General features: G+C 31.1%; 1 protein-coding gene across 1 annotated transcript in view; it reads left to right on the top strand.

Annotated features, from left to right (window-relative positions):
* The window catches only part of LOC122268729 (uncharacterized), a 235,490-nt gene that overhangs the window by 37,060 nt on the left and 184,199 nt on the right, over nucleotides 1–14,231 (top strand). The window lies entirely within an intron of this gene.

The raw sequence follows: 14,231 nt of genomic DNA, 5'->3' as shown, positions 1-14,231 counted from the left end.
GTCAGACTCCTTATTTGCTTTTTTTTTCTTCGCCCAAGTCTTATTATTCTTTCTTTCTTTTTTTTTTTATTTCGAATATGCTGCTTTATGCAATATTTAAATAGTTGACTTTCCTTGTTTAAGAGATCGGCATGAATGGAAGAAGAAAGTTTGAAAAATAGTGTTTCGCGTTTCTGTGTTTTTAATTATTACAACAAAAGCGATTGTTGCAACAAAATAATACTAAGTAATAATAAAATGATACGAATTAATATCGTTTCAAACGCTTCTTTCGTGAATGATGATTTTTAGCGCACAAAATTTTTACCAATATTTATACGAGGGTTGCTATTTATATTTCTGGCTTTGGCAACAGTAAGTGTTGCTAGGCGGCCGCAGACGATTTTAATCGAAAGTTTGATATTTTTAAACATAAATTCAGCAGACGATTTACCATTATAGCTTCATTTGTGTTGTTGACAGTAAATTGAAAAGTTCTTCACTTTCAAAAAATGGAATTGAATCGTGAACATTTTCGTGCCATTATTTTTCATAACTTTCGACGTGGATTGTCAAGACAAGAGTGCTTCGATGAACTTAATTCTTTATTCAGCGATAAAGCGCCATCCTACAGCACTGTAAAAAATTGGTATAACGAATTTAATCGTGGTCGATGTTCCATCCATGACGAATCCCGTGCAGGTCGTCCAAAATCCGTTGTTGTGCCAGAAAAGATCGATGCTGTGCGTGAACTGAAAGCGCAAGATCGTCATGTGACATACCGTGAGATAGAGTCGTCTTTGGATATTAGTATGACTAGCATCAATAAAATATTGCATGAACATTTGAGCGTAAAAAAAATTTGTTCGCGTTGGATCCCGCATAATCTGACAAACGCTCAAAAAAAGGCTCGTGTCGATTGGTGCAAGGAAATGTTGGAAAAATACGTTCAAGGTACATCGAAGGCTGTGTATAACATCTATATAGGTGACGAATCATGGATCTATGCATATGAGCCGGAAACAAAACAGCAATCAACTGTATGGGTCTTCCAAGACGAGGCAAAACCAACAAAAGTTGTTCGAGGAATAAGCACAACGAAACAAATGATTGCCTGTTTCTTCGGCATTAACGGTCATGTGGCAACAGTGGCGTTAGAGCAATGCAGGATGGTCAATTCTGAATGGTACACGACCATTTGTTTGCCAGAAGTCATCGGAGAAATTCGAAAAAAGCAGAAGAACAGGCGAATGATTCTTCATCATTGCAATGCGAGCTCTCACACATCGACTCAAACAAAGGCATTTCTGACGGAGCGAAAGATCGAACTGATGGGTCATCCGCCGCACAGCCCTGATTTGGCACCCAATGACTTCTTCTTATTCCCACACATCAAAAATAAATTACGTGGACAACGATTTTCGACCCCCGAAGAAGCGGTTGATGCATTCAAAACGCATGTTTTGGAGTTACCTCAATCGGACTGGAAAAAGTGCTTTGAAAATTGATTCAAACGCATGCAAAAGTGTATTGATCATCATGGAGAATATTTTGAAAAACAATAAAAACAATTTCGATCCTACATATTTGTTTTTTCTTTATTAGGCCAGAAATATAAATAGCAACCCTCGTACAATATAAATATTATGCAATAATATAACAATATTATGCAATATTTAAATAGTTGACTTTCCTTGTTTAAGATCGCATAAATGGCAGAAGAAAGTTTAAAAAAAAAATCGCGTTACTATGTCTCTAATTATTACATTTGGTGATTGTTGCAACAAAATAATACTAAGTAATAATAAAATGATACGAATTAATATCATTTCAAACGCTTCTTTCGTGAATGACTCTTTTTAGAGCACAAAATTTTTACCAATATTATACAATATTTATACAATATAATATAATTAAATGGTCTACCAACATTAAGCAATATTTAAGTAGTTGACTTTCCTTGTTTAAGATCGCATAAATGGAGGAAGAAAGTTTAAAAAATAGTGTTTCGCGTTTCGGTGTGTCTAATTATTACATTAGGTGATTGTTGCAACAAAATAATACAAACTAATGATAAAATGATACGAATTAATATCGTTTCAAACGCTTCTTTCATGAATGACGGTTTTTGGCGCACAAAATTTTTAACAATATTATACAATATTTATACAATATAAATATTATACATTAATATAACAATATTATGCAATATTTAAATATAGCTGACTTTCCTTGTTTAAGATCGCATAAATGGCAGAAGAAAGTTAAAAAAAAATTTCGCGTTTCTATGTCTCTAATTATTACAGTAAGTGATTGTTGTAACAAAAAAGTAATAATAAAATGATACGAATTAATATCGCTTCAAACGCTTCTTTCGTGAATGACTGTTTTTAGAGCATAACATTTTTACCAATATTATACAATAATATAACAATATTATGCAATATTCAAATAGTTGACTTTCCTTATTTAAGATCGCATAAATGGCAGAAGAAAGTTTAAAAAAAATTTCGCGATTCTTTGTCTCTAATTATTACAGTAGGTGATTGTTGTAACAAAAAAGTAATTATAAAATGATACGAATTAATATCGTTTCAAACGCTTCTTTCGTGAATGACGGTTTTTAGCGCACAACATTTTTACCAATATTATATTTAAAAGTACTGTGGTATAAGAAATTAAGAGAATTTGCAGACTTGATCGATTATCTCTAGAACTACTGGACCGATGTTCATGAAATTTGATGCGTACGTACATTGATACAATACAAAACAAATAACCATTCAACAATTGTAATACACACGCATTATCGTGCGTAACACTCGTTGGAGTCGGAAGGCATGAAACAGCTGTTGCAAAATGAACAAAAAAATGGGTCCTCTCTTACAAATATAGAGGGCTTGCAGCGTGATTTTATACATGAAATAAGGCCATTTATCATTTCTTGTGGCAATTCCATACCTTCGGACTCCAGCGAGTGTTACGCATGATCATGCGTGTGTGTTACAATTGTTGAATGGTTACTTGTTTTGTATTGTATCCATGTATCCACGTATCAAATTTCATTTAAAATCGGGTCCTGTAGTTCTAGAGATAACCGATCAAGTCTGCAAATTCTCTTAATTTCTTACGCCATCATTGTTTAAGAACTCATAATGTATTGAAGATTGGAATTTTTAATAATTCATTTTAACATGAGCAACATTTAGAGAATGTGCAATCATATTGTGAAACAAATAATATATATAAAAAAAGAACTTTTAAAGTCAGTTCCTACTTTGGTCAACAAAGAAATTTTTTTATTTTAGTCACTTTTTATTAAATAATTAGTTTTTTCTCATTAGTTTTAATTTTAATTAATTAATTACATTTAATGAATGAATTAATATTTGAAAAAACTTAACATCAAGTGTCATCTACTGCAAGTTTAAAAAAATGTATTTGAACTTGAGTGTATGAATAAAAAGTATTTTTATTAACGATTGAAAATTTGAACAAGATAGAGGGAGAACGTGAACTAATAGTAGGAATTGGGTATAATATAGCCTACGTCACAGGTTGTGTTGTTCCTACTAAATTTAACCCATGAACGGCATTTTCTGCGAGCCTAACTTCAAGCCACAAATAAACAAACGAAGTGTTCGATCGTTTAAATAGCTGCTCGCCAGATTTTATTGCATTATAAAGAAAAGTTATTGAAACTAAATACAACTAAATAAACAACAACAACTAAAACAAATAACAACAACTACTAATAACAATAACTAAATAAACAACAACTAAATTCCATTCGTTTAGCATTGCGTCATATGTTGTTCCTACTAAATCGAAGTAGTTGTGTTTTTTTCATATTATACCCAATTGGAAGAAAAAAAAAGTCACGTGGTATCAGACAACTGTAAAAGTATGAATTTGGTGACCCGGACCACACGTGCTGCCACGTAATGTCTTTTATTGAATGCATCTGACATAGCGAATATAAAATAATTAAATATTTAAATGTGCGCAATAAACTATTTTTTTTTGTTGTTGTTCAAATTGAGCTATAAGTTAGAAATGATCACTGATGTTATCTTTAAAATATGTGAAAAACTGAATGGCTCATGGTAAAATTTAAATCAGTGACTAACGCTTAACCCATCAGAAAATTCCATTTCGTTTTTCGCTCATACCTCAGGTGGTGGCAGGGTTAAAAAAAAACTCCGAAATTTTACCCGTTCCCGAGGACGGCTTGTCTAACAATGTACCCGTCCTCCTTTGAAACTAACCCGTAGCTTTTAAATAAATAAAAATATAATTTTCTTTTATTTATTACAAACATTTATGTAAATTGCACCATGAATTAGTAGTTACTAGGATTACAAATACTAGGATTACATTATACAGTAATAAAAGAAATACTAGGTTACTAATGTTAACCTAGTGATTCTTTTATGAAATAATTTATTTCTTTTATGAAATAATTTAAATGACAAAGGTCAAGTCATCTGGAATGTCAGTTTATCCGAGGGGACTGCGTTTTTTTAATTAATAAGATATGACGTTAGCCAGTTCCACAATCAAGCCAATGATTTACATAGGTCTGAGCACAGAAATTTGAAAGGGGTTTTCCATTTAAGTAGATGTTCAAAATTGCGTTTAAGGATTCTTGTTTAAGTCCAGTACGTAATGTGTTGTTTTTTTTAAAAATTCATTGCGTAAAAGCCACTTTTAACCTCTGCAGTACTCCCAGACAGAGAAAACATCAATTCTAATAACAAAAATTGAAGAAAATTGCCGTCCGTGCGGACGTCGGATTCGAGAAATTCGTTGTCCGCGGGGAATTTTTGACCGCGGAGCACGGCCGGTTTTTCGAGCCTTGGGTGGTGGTACTAAACCGCTTTATTGTTTTTAAGCGGCTGAAACCAGTTTGCACTTGTTTACGTTCGTGTGTCAATTGGTTAACATTGTAATGCAATACGTTAAACATAAATACAAATAGGAAGTATATAAAAAATCTCCTGAATAAAAACCATTACATGTATGTTTAAATATAAAAGTATTGCCTATAAACTCGTGCAAGACATGTCATTATTAAGAAACTGCAGTGCGTCTAGTCATTTAGTCTAATTATTATGATGTGCTAATATAATACCTGATATAATAAATATTCTATATTTACATAATATATCGTCTAATGTATCCAATCGTCGAATTTATATTATATATCGTCGCCTTTAACCAATTGATACACTAACGTAAACAAGTGCAAACCGGTTTCAGTCCCATAAAAGAAATAAAGCTGTATAGTATCGCCTTATAATTAAGATTTTACAAAGAATATTATTGCGCGTCTAATAATTTGGCCAGGGAACGTATATATAATTTTTTTTATGTTATTCTTTTTCTTTAAATCTTTTTTTAATTTACTATTTAGCACTGCATTAGGCTTTAGCACTGGAAATCGAACACCCAGACAGTGGCAAGCGAATATTAAGTACAGGGGGGGGGGAAAGGAGGATTAAAAATAACTAATAGTTTTACCCCTTCCCCCGCCAGAGAAAGGAATAAATGGGGTATAGGTAAAAGTTTAAACACCCTATTATTTTCTAAGAATGATTGATAATTCCAGAAGATGCTATTATGTGTTAATATAAATTTCGCTGAATAAAATGTCTCAATTAATCAAACGGGGATATATCAACTTAAGTCCCCTCTCTCGCATACTTTAATTTAGTGATTCGAAATAAAAACCTTGGGTATTGGGAGTATTTTGGAATAAAAAAAAACTTTAAATGAAGTAGGAATTTATTTTCTCGGAATCAATTTAAAGCGGCGAATATAAATAATAAAAAAATGCAACTTTAATGGCAACCTCTGATTCCCAGTGGAACAATTAGTCGTTCTTCGGAAATCCCTTTCTCAGAGAAAAATGTACTCTGGGCGGAGACTGATTACAACTACTTAAAGATTTATTCGTCGTAAAAATAAAATCCCTCTGACAGGGTAAAAAGGGGAGGGGGGAAGAAGACCGAAGAATGAATAATTAATTGTATCTCTTTCCCTCTTCCAAAACATAAAAGTTAATTTTATTTTGGAAGAGAAATATTCTGTGTATCATCGTGAAAACGATTTAAAATTCAAAGCGCGGGACGTATTTAGCCGTCGGAATTTAATGAAAATTTTAAGAATGCGCCAAGAATTTTCTCGGAATTCACCGAATACATCTCCAGAAAGTGAACGAATGAATGTTTTGTGTTTCTTTTTACAGAGAGATTCTTCCAAATGATATGATATTAATAAAATAATTTCGTTCCGCAGTGCAATCATTGCGATTCTTTTTGTTTATTTGTTTTTTGCGAAAAGAAAATTTCGTTTAAAACTTGCTGGTATTAAATTTTAAATGTCGTAAGAATTTAAAATGTAGTGTTAGTTATATCGGTTTCTATGTTCTATAGTCTCGGCAAACCTAGTATTATATCGTACGATATGTAATGTTCAAGTACTATATAATAGTTTGTATTTATATTGTTTATAATTTTGTTATAAGATTCACTGGTGTGCAATTGAAAATACAACGTAAGTGCTGAACGATAGATTTTGATAAAAGTGGCTCGACAACTATTTTCTTTCTATTGTTTCTTGCTATATTTCTTTCTATAACTTTCTTCTTTCTAATGCTTATGAACTCTGAAATAGAATTTTAAAAAATTAATAAAGCAAAATGTATTTTTGAATTTTTTTTTCAGCAGGCATTTTACCATATAAAACTGCCAGGTAAATAAGTTAAATTTTTACATTTTTTTAAAAACATTTCATTTTTTATTTCATAATTAATTTATTTTACATGGTAGTACAGATTGTACTGACAAAAATAGTTGTGATTAAGATGATTTAATTAGAAATAACGTGAAAAGTACTATTATTAAAATTATTAATGTGACATTATAATGATGCGGAAGTAAAAAGAAAAACCAGATTGACTTACTTATTTCCATGTAAGTTCCGAACATTTCTGTTAATACCTTTCTTCATATATCAGCTTCTTTTATTTTTTTCGTATCAAATTGTTATTTTTTTTTGTCATTAAAAACACCTCAAAAATATTTATATGATTGAAAATCACGGATAACAGTTCGATGCACCTCTCACATAAAGATTCAATAATTATTATTACGAGTTAAAATATTTAAACTTTATTTTTGCTTGTCTATCAGCAGATGATAAATATAAATGATTTTGATAGTCATTGTTTTATGCATTGCCGACGGCATGTTTTATGCCGATGTGGAGTGATTTGGAGTTTGTAGATTTTTACAAATTATCCGATTCTTGTATTCTCGCTAAGGACACAAGTCTAGAGTCCATGTTCCATCGGAACTTGCTTATGCACGAATTTCTAAATAATCCTCCAATATTACAGTGCATTTCTATTAATTTTATCCGTCCTACACATCATCGTAGTGTGACTATGAAAATTCGTGATGGCAACGCTCGAATGCGCCATCTAGGGAGAAGAACGGTTCCATAGCATGACCTTCCCCCTTTCCCTCTCCTCCTCTTCTCAGTTGTTTACCGTTCTTAATATTTATCGTATTTAATTGTCTCGAATATTTTTTAATATTTGATTTCTTTTGGAACTATGTTCAATGACGTTTTAAGTTCCATATACAGCCAAATTATAAGACGCACTATAAGATTCTATGCAAAATCTTAATTATCGGATGATACTATGCAGCTTTATTGTTTTCATCGGATTACACTTGTTTTACGCTTGTTTACGTTCGTGTATTAATTGGTTAAATTAGGTGATATATAATACTAGTGGACTGCGCCCCCTACTCGCTAACGCTCACCAACCCCCGAAAATTTCTACGCAATCTTACATGGTTTGCTTCGCAAACAAAGCTCGCTTCGCTCGCTACTAACTTAGGTACATTGCAAATGCACAAAATTCCAAGAATTCAAAACAATCATTCAAATCCATATAACAACTTTTCTTTAAAAAAAAAAATTACATCTTTTTAGTAAATACTAAGTCATTAAAATAAATTTGAATTCAAATAAATGACATGTAATTCGTTAAACCTATTAGAAATGTGCTATAGTATAAAATCTTAAAGCGTAACAGCACGACTGAGACTCATTTTTCAATGAATAACTAATGACAATAATAGAACAAATAAATTCGTGATATAAATCAAAAATTGTCAAATAAATTCGTGGAAAAAAAGCGCTTTCAACAAAATACTAAAATAGAGATATATCGACAAAGACTACTCACTTCTGCCTACCTTAATAGTATGAGATTGCCGCAGCTGATAGGGTGAATTTCGGAAGAGATCACATTTGGTGAGAATGCTCTCTCTGGTTATTTCCGGTTTTAAAAGCGCTATATGTTGAGCCACCACATCTAGATTTGGCATGTGACATTTTTAGTGGTAAGCATTGGTCGATTTTCTAGCGTTGCCATTCGGGGAGTTGTAATGAGGTTTTTTTTCTGTCGCAGTGTAAGAGAAATATATATATAGATAAATTTGACAATTGGATACATTAAACGATGCATTATATAAATATTTATCCTATCGGATATTATATTGTAATAATTAGACCAAATCATTAGACTCACTGTAGTTTCTTAATAATGACATGTTTTGCAATTATTAAAAAGTTTATGTGCAATACTTTTGTATTTAAACATACATGTAATGGGTTTCTATATATACTTCCTATATTTATTTATTTTGAACGTATTGCATTACAATGTTAACCAATTGATACACGAATTTAAGCAAGTGTAATCCAGTTTCATCCAAGTAAAAACAATAAAGCTGTATAGTATTGTGGCGTAACTACCACTATAAATATTAAATACCGAATCACTAGTATATAAGAGATGTTAACTTGATTCTATCATGAGGTACCTTTTGATAGATGAAGGTTGACATAGTCTAAGATTATATCCAAATCCCCTCAGTATCACCAGATAATTAAGATTTAACATAGAATCTTATAGTGCGTGTAATAATTTGACCAGAGGCTGTATTTTCAGAAATGGTGAGCAGGGAAAAAGGTTCAAGTCATTCACTGCATGTAAAAAATTCCATGAAAAAAAAAAAACAAATAAATAAAATAAGGCGAATGATAGCTTGATTCTTCTAAAAAAAATCTCGCCAATCAGGCAGTGAGAATAGCCTCTATTCTGAACAGTCTAGAAACTGGAACAGGTTGTTCTGATTCACCCTAAAACATCGATTGTTTCTTCAGAAAAAACACAGAACTCGCTAGCAAAGGGATTTGTCTGTCAGGAGCCTGAACGAAAGATGCTGATTCTGTACGATTTAGACGCAAAAATTTCGAAAGAAAAATTTTGACTTTAAATTTTTTTTTAAATATTACTTGTTTCATATTGAGCTCACTTTTTGAGGTGGAGCATTAAGTTGCCATTTATTTATGAGTGGGACTTAGTTCAACAAAAATTTCACAACTACACCATAATCCTTATGATTAATCGGTATTATGAAGTATTGATTGTCGCCATTTAACAATGAAAATTTTTAACAGAGGCCATTTTTTTTTAAAAGCTTGCGAATACTTTTTCAAAAATAGAAAGTGTAAAGCGATTTAAAAAAATTTGCAGATAATGATAATATCATTCATTTCTTTTTAAGCATTTCTCAAAATATGGTAAACATTATAGGGTGCATTTCTAAAATTAGGAAAAATTTAGGAAACTGGTGAGAAATAGAATAATAATCAGAAAATATGTTGTAAAATATTTTATTTTTATTTTATTACAGTTGTTGAACAGCCGACCCAATTTTATGGTTCACGACTACTTATGTTCAACTACGTAGCCTTGTAATTTTGAACCCAATCCAAAAGACGAGTTAACTCCTGGATGAAGTTTTGGGAGAAATTCTGTCTTCGTGGAGGAGTTTTTGAAGGAACTAACCCGCATTTGCGTTACATGGAGAGGAAAACCATTAAAAACTTCCATGTTTAGCCTGCCGGCAAGGGGATTCTTACCCATGATCCGTCTACCACAAAGGATATTTCACGTCATCACTGTGATCGGAATTCAAATCAACCAGCGATTGCTGGAATCGAATCTGGGTCACCTCATTGGGAGGCGAACGCTCTATCCCCTGCGCCACCGCGGCTCTGTTGCAAATTATTGACAATAATTCCATATTTATAAGAAAAAAACAATGAAATGCATATGGGATACTTAAAAAAGTATCGGAAGGGCATACAATTTTTCGATCGTCTTTTTTCTTATTTAGTCGTTCTGTGTCCGAAACCGACCGTTAATTTTATCCTACATTATAAAGGGATTATAATTGTTTCGTCAATCTGAAGGAAAAACATATTTATTCATTTTTGTAAAGAAGTTGTTTTTTTCAGTTGACTGATTATAAATTATTCCGCTCTTTCTGAATCAACGTCTTTTTAATTTAAACTTGGGGGTCTCTTTTATCAAAATGTTGAGTGCACGTATAAGTAATAAAAAGCCAAACTAATAAAATGTTTTTTTTTTTTTCATTCATGGGAATGGAAACAGATTTAGTAATTCAGTCAAGTATTCAGATTGAAGAAAAAAAATCAACTCATGAAGTTAACTAAAACTTTTAAAAAAGGAAGCCGGCAGTTAATTTTTTTCTTTCTTGAGGGGGGGGGGATAGATATTGAGTGAGTATCTATAAAGGCGGTTAAAGAAAATCATTTTGAGGATAAGAATTTTTTCTTTCTATGTCGGTGCTTTTAAGTAGAAGGAACGGAATAAAACGAGACTAATTAAGTAATATAAAGAATTTTTCGTTTAAAAACTTAAGTTTTCGAGTTTTATTAAAGATAAGATTGTAAACGGTTGAATTGAGATCTGAAGTTCTCTAATAAAGACGGGAAAGAAAATTTTTATGACTTTTCAATTCTTTGATTTTTTAATTTTTTATAAGAATACATATTTATTCCTATTTGAATCAAGATGAACGGGTATATTTTTTTTTATATACCTGTGGAAAATAATTACGCAAAAACAATTTGAATGAATAAACATTAATCGAATAAAAATAAAAATTAGGCTTAATTTTTAATGAATGATATTATTTTAAATGAATGTGATTTTTTTAATGAATGAGATAATTTGTAATAAACTAGATTATTTGAAAATGAGATTATTTTAAAGATGAGATTATTAGAAATGAATGAAGTTATTTGAAATGAGTGAGTTAATTTTAACAAATGAGATAATTTGAAATAAATTAGATTATTTTAAAAGAATGAGAAAAATTGATATGAGTGAGATAATTTGAAATGAATGAGATTATTTTGTAGATGAGATTTATATGACTAGCATATGAAATTGAGCAATAATTGTATATTTGGAAGAATTATTATATTTTGTCACAGTTTTTCAACGAAGATTCGCGACGGCTGAAACTGCCATTTGCTCATATCGTTTTCTTTTTTCTCTTCGCAAATATTTTTTTTTATTACTGAATAATTAAAAAATCAATGCATTAGTACAATCTGTATCAATTATGTTCCTTTTTTATTAATTAAAAATGTGGAGGACAGTAACGTGTTAATTACTCTATCGAGAAACTCGTCATGCAGTATATTTCATTATTAATGTAGAAAGTAAAAACGTTCTATTTACATTGTTGGGTGAGGAAAGCGTGTTTTTTACAATGGTTGATGCATATGAGACACATTAAATATTTTGAATGAGTTTCCGTTTTTATTAATGTAAAAGAGTAATAAACCTTGACTAAGACACTTTAGTCAGAGAAATATTTGTCATTACATTTCGTATTTTAATTTCTAAAACAGTCCATTAAACACTCAGTAATAATATAAAAAACCCAATTTCGATTGACGAAAACTTTAATGACGCTAAGAGCTATTACAAATAAATAGGAGTGATTTCGGTCGCTTCCGTTGCCGTTCGTGATTGTAAAAAAAAAAAGAGTTTTTAAACACTGAATTACAAAACCTTTTTGAAGTATGCTTCGGGTTTCTGACTTATTTAAAAGTTTTCTTTTAAACCGTGTAAACATATCGAACGCAAACATTCGGAGTAAATTAGAGAATCGCGTGTGTAGAAAAATATCACAAAAATAGACGAACAAAAGAAAACAGGTTGACCATTTATTTTCCACGCTTCTAGCAATTCGCGCCATTTCTCCCCCACTCCATCCCCATCCTCTCCTTCCATTTAAAAGCTCTCATTTGAATAATAATAGATCTCAAAGGGTGATAGAGAGAATGTTTTTTCTTCTTCTCCCCCCCCCCCTGCAGCATCCATCTTGAAGAAACCGAGAAAAAGAAGAGAATGTCTGAGTAAGAAAGCGGGTTATTGTATATGTAAGATTCATTCATTTGAATAAAGCGTGATACTTCTTTTTTTTTATCGTTTGCACTAAATTTTATCGTTTGCATTAAATTTTTAATTTCCTTTTACTGAAAGTTTATCTAATACTAGAATTTGATATTTAAATTACCATAAATGTACACGACCACAATGATTAAACAGCCTTAGTTTTTTTTTTGAACTGTATCGATTCAAATTTCGACCTATCACGGAGTCGCTTTTGTTCACGTGACTTTTGACCCTCTCAACAATTAAAAGTTTCTTAAAACCCTCTTTAATTTCAAACATAGAAAATTTTCGTCAATTATTTTTGATTTAAATTCATTAAAGGTAAAAAAAAAAAGAGAGAAAGAGGTTAATTTTTTTATAGATGTTTAGCAAATTTAAGATTTTCTTATTTTTGTCATGATTGAAATTTAGAGAACTAATATGACTGCGTATTATAATTTCGTTCCTCTCAACAATTGTATAGTGCGCCATAAAAGAAAAAAAGAAACAGACCACTCTGATTAACTTTGGATATAATGATTGGATCTTCACGTTCTAGGACTCACTCCTAATGGCTCGCAGGGGTTACCTCAAATATGTTTAATGAATAAATGCAGACGATATTTTAAGTTACGAAATCAGGCACAAAAACTTACTTTCTCTGAAGGAACAACTGGCTGAATATATTTAATTAACTGCTTAAAAAAGCCGTTTCTTATTAAGTTTTCAAATATTTATTAGGTTAAAAGAAGTCATGATTCATTTTGTTACTAGCAAAAAATTTAGGCTTCTTTTATTTTATAACCGTAGTTGAACAGCAAACCCAATTTAGGGTTTACGACAACAAATATTCAATTCTGCATCCCCGTGGCAGAATTGTTTCGAACTATCTGCGACAAAACTTTCTAGCACTATTATCTTTCTGCAAGATACTTTTAATAATAACGATCTTATATGGTACTAATTTAAAATAACAAAGGAGCCGTGTTTACAACAAAAAAAAAAGTATTATAAATTTTTTAATTGAACATGTAAAAATTTTTTATTCTTATATTTTGTTGGGAGGAAAAACTCATTATTTATTTCCTTCTTCGCATTTCTTTAACAATCATCACAATAAGAAATAAAAACCATGAAATCCGTTGCCGAAAAAAATGATCGAGTTTCGTGATCACGCGAATCGTACTCTTCAAAAAGGGATTACTTAAATGCGTTTCGAGATTTGGTTGTTGTAATAAATAATATCGTATAAAAAATATTGGATTTCAAGATTATGATAATAGCAATAATCAATAGCAATAACTGCCAAAAATTCGATAGAATCATTGCCTTTAAAAGTTAATATTCAAATGCACGATTCGAATTTTCCATAGTGTTTGAAATCTATCGGGGTATTTAAAAACCATGTGAAAATTAATATTAGTAACTACCGAAAATTAAATTGAAAAATTACTTCGATTCACGATAATATCGATGTAAATTGAGGGCGTCAAAAAGTGATTATCTAAATGCAGGATTTAAATATTATGTGTAAATTTCTGTAGGAAAGAAAACTAATTTTTTTTTACTTTTCAAAAGAAATATCTTTCTGCAAGAACTCTGTAACGTTCTGCGACAATGTCACCGTGTCGCTGCGATTCTGCCACGGGGTGAAACAGATTAACTTTTAAGGCCAACAGATGGCGCTCAGACTGAACACATATAATGAATATTAATGTTTTTATTTTGTTTTAGTTTGATTTCCATAGCTTCGTTAAAGAAGATCGTTTTGTGTAATGTCCGTCCTGTCATTAAATTTGTTATATTGTTAGAATTCGTTTTCTTTGAACACAAGCGAAGAAGATTTGCAGTAGCGAAGTCTGGTAAATAGACAAGATCCAGGTAGGAAAGAACATTTGAACTTATTTCT

The sequence above is a fragment of the Parasteatoda tepidariorum genome, chromosome 9 (genome assembly GCF_982258835.1).
Source record: "Parasteatoda tepidariorum strain Cologne lab strain chromosome 9, Ptep-v5.0, whole genome shotgun sequence".
Taxonomy (NCBI): domain Eukaryota; kingdom Metazoa; phylum Arthropoda; class Arachnida; order Araneae; family Theridiidae; genus Parasteatoda; species Parasteatoda tepidariorum.
Note: the sequence above shows the minus strand (reverse complement) of the source record. Positions and strands in the feature narration are given on the sequence as shown.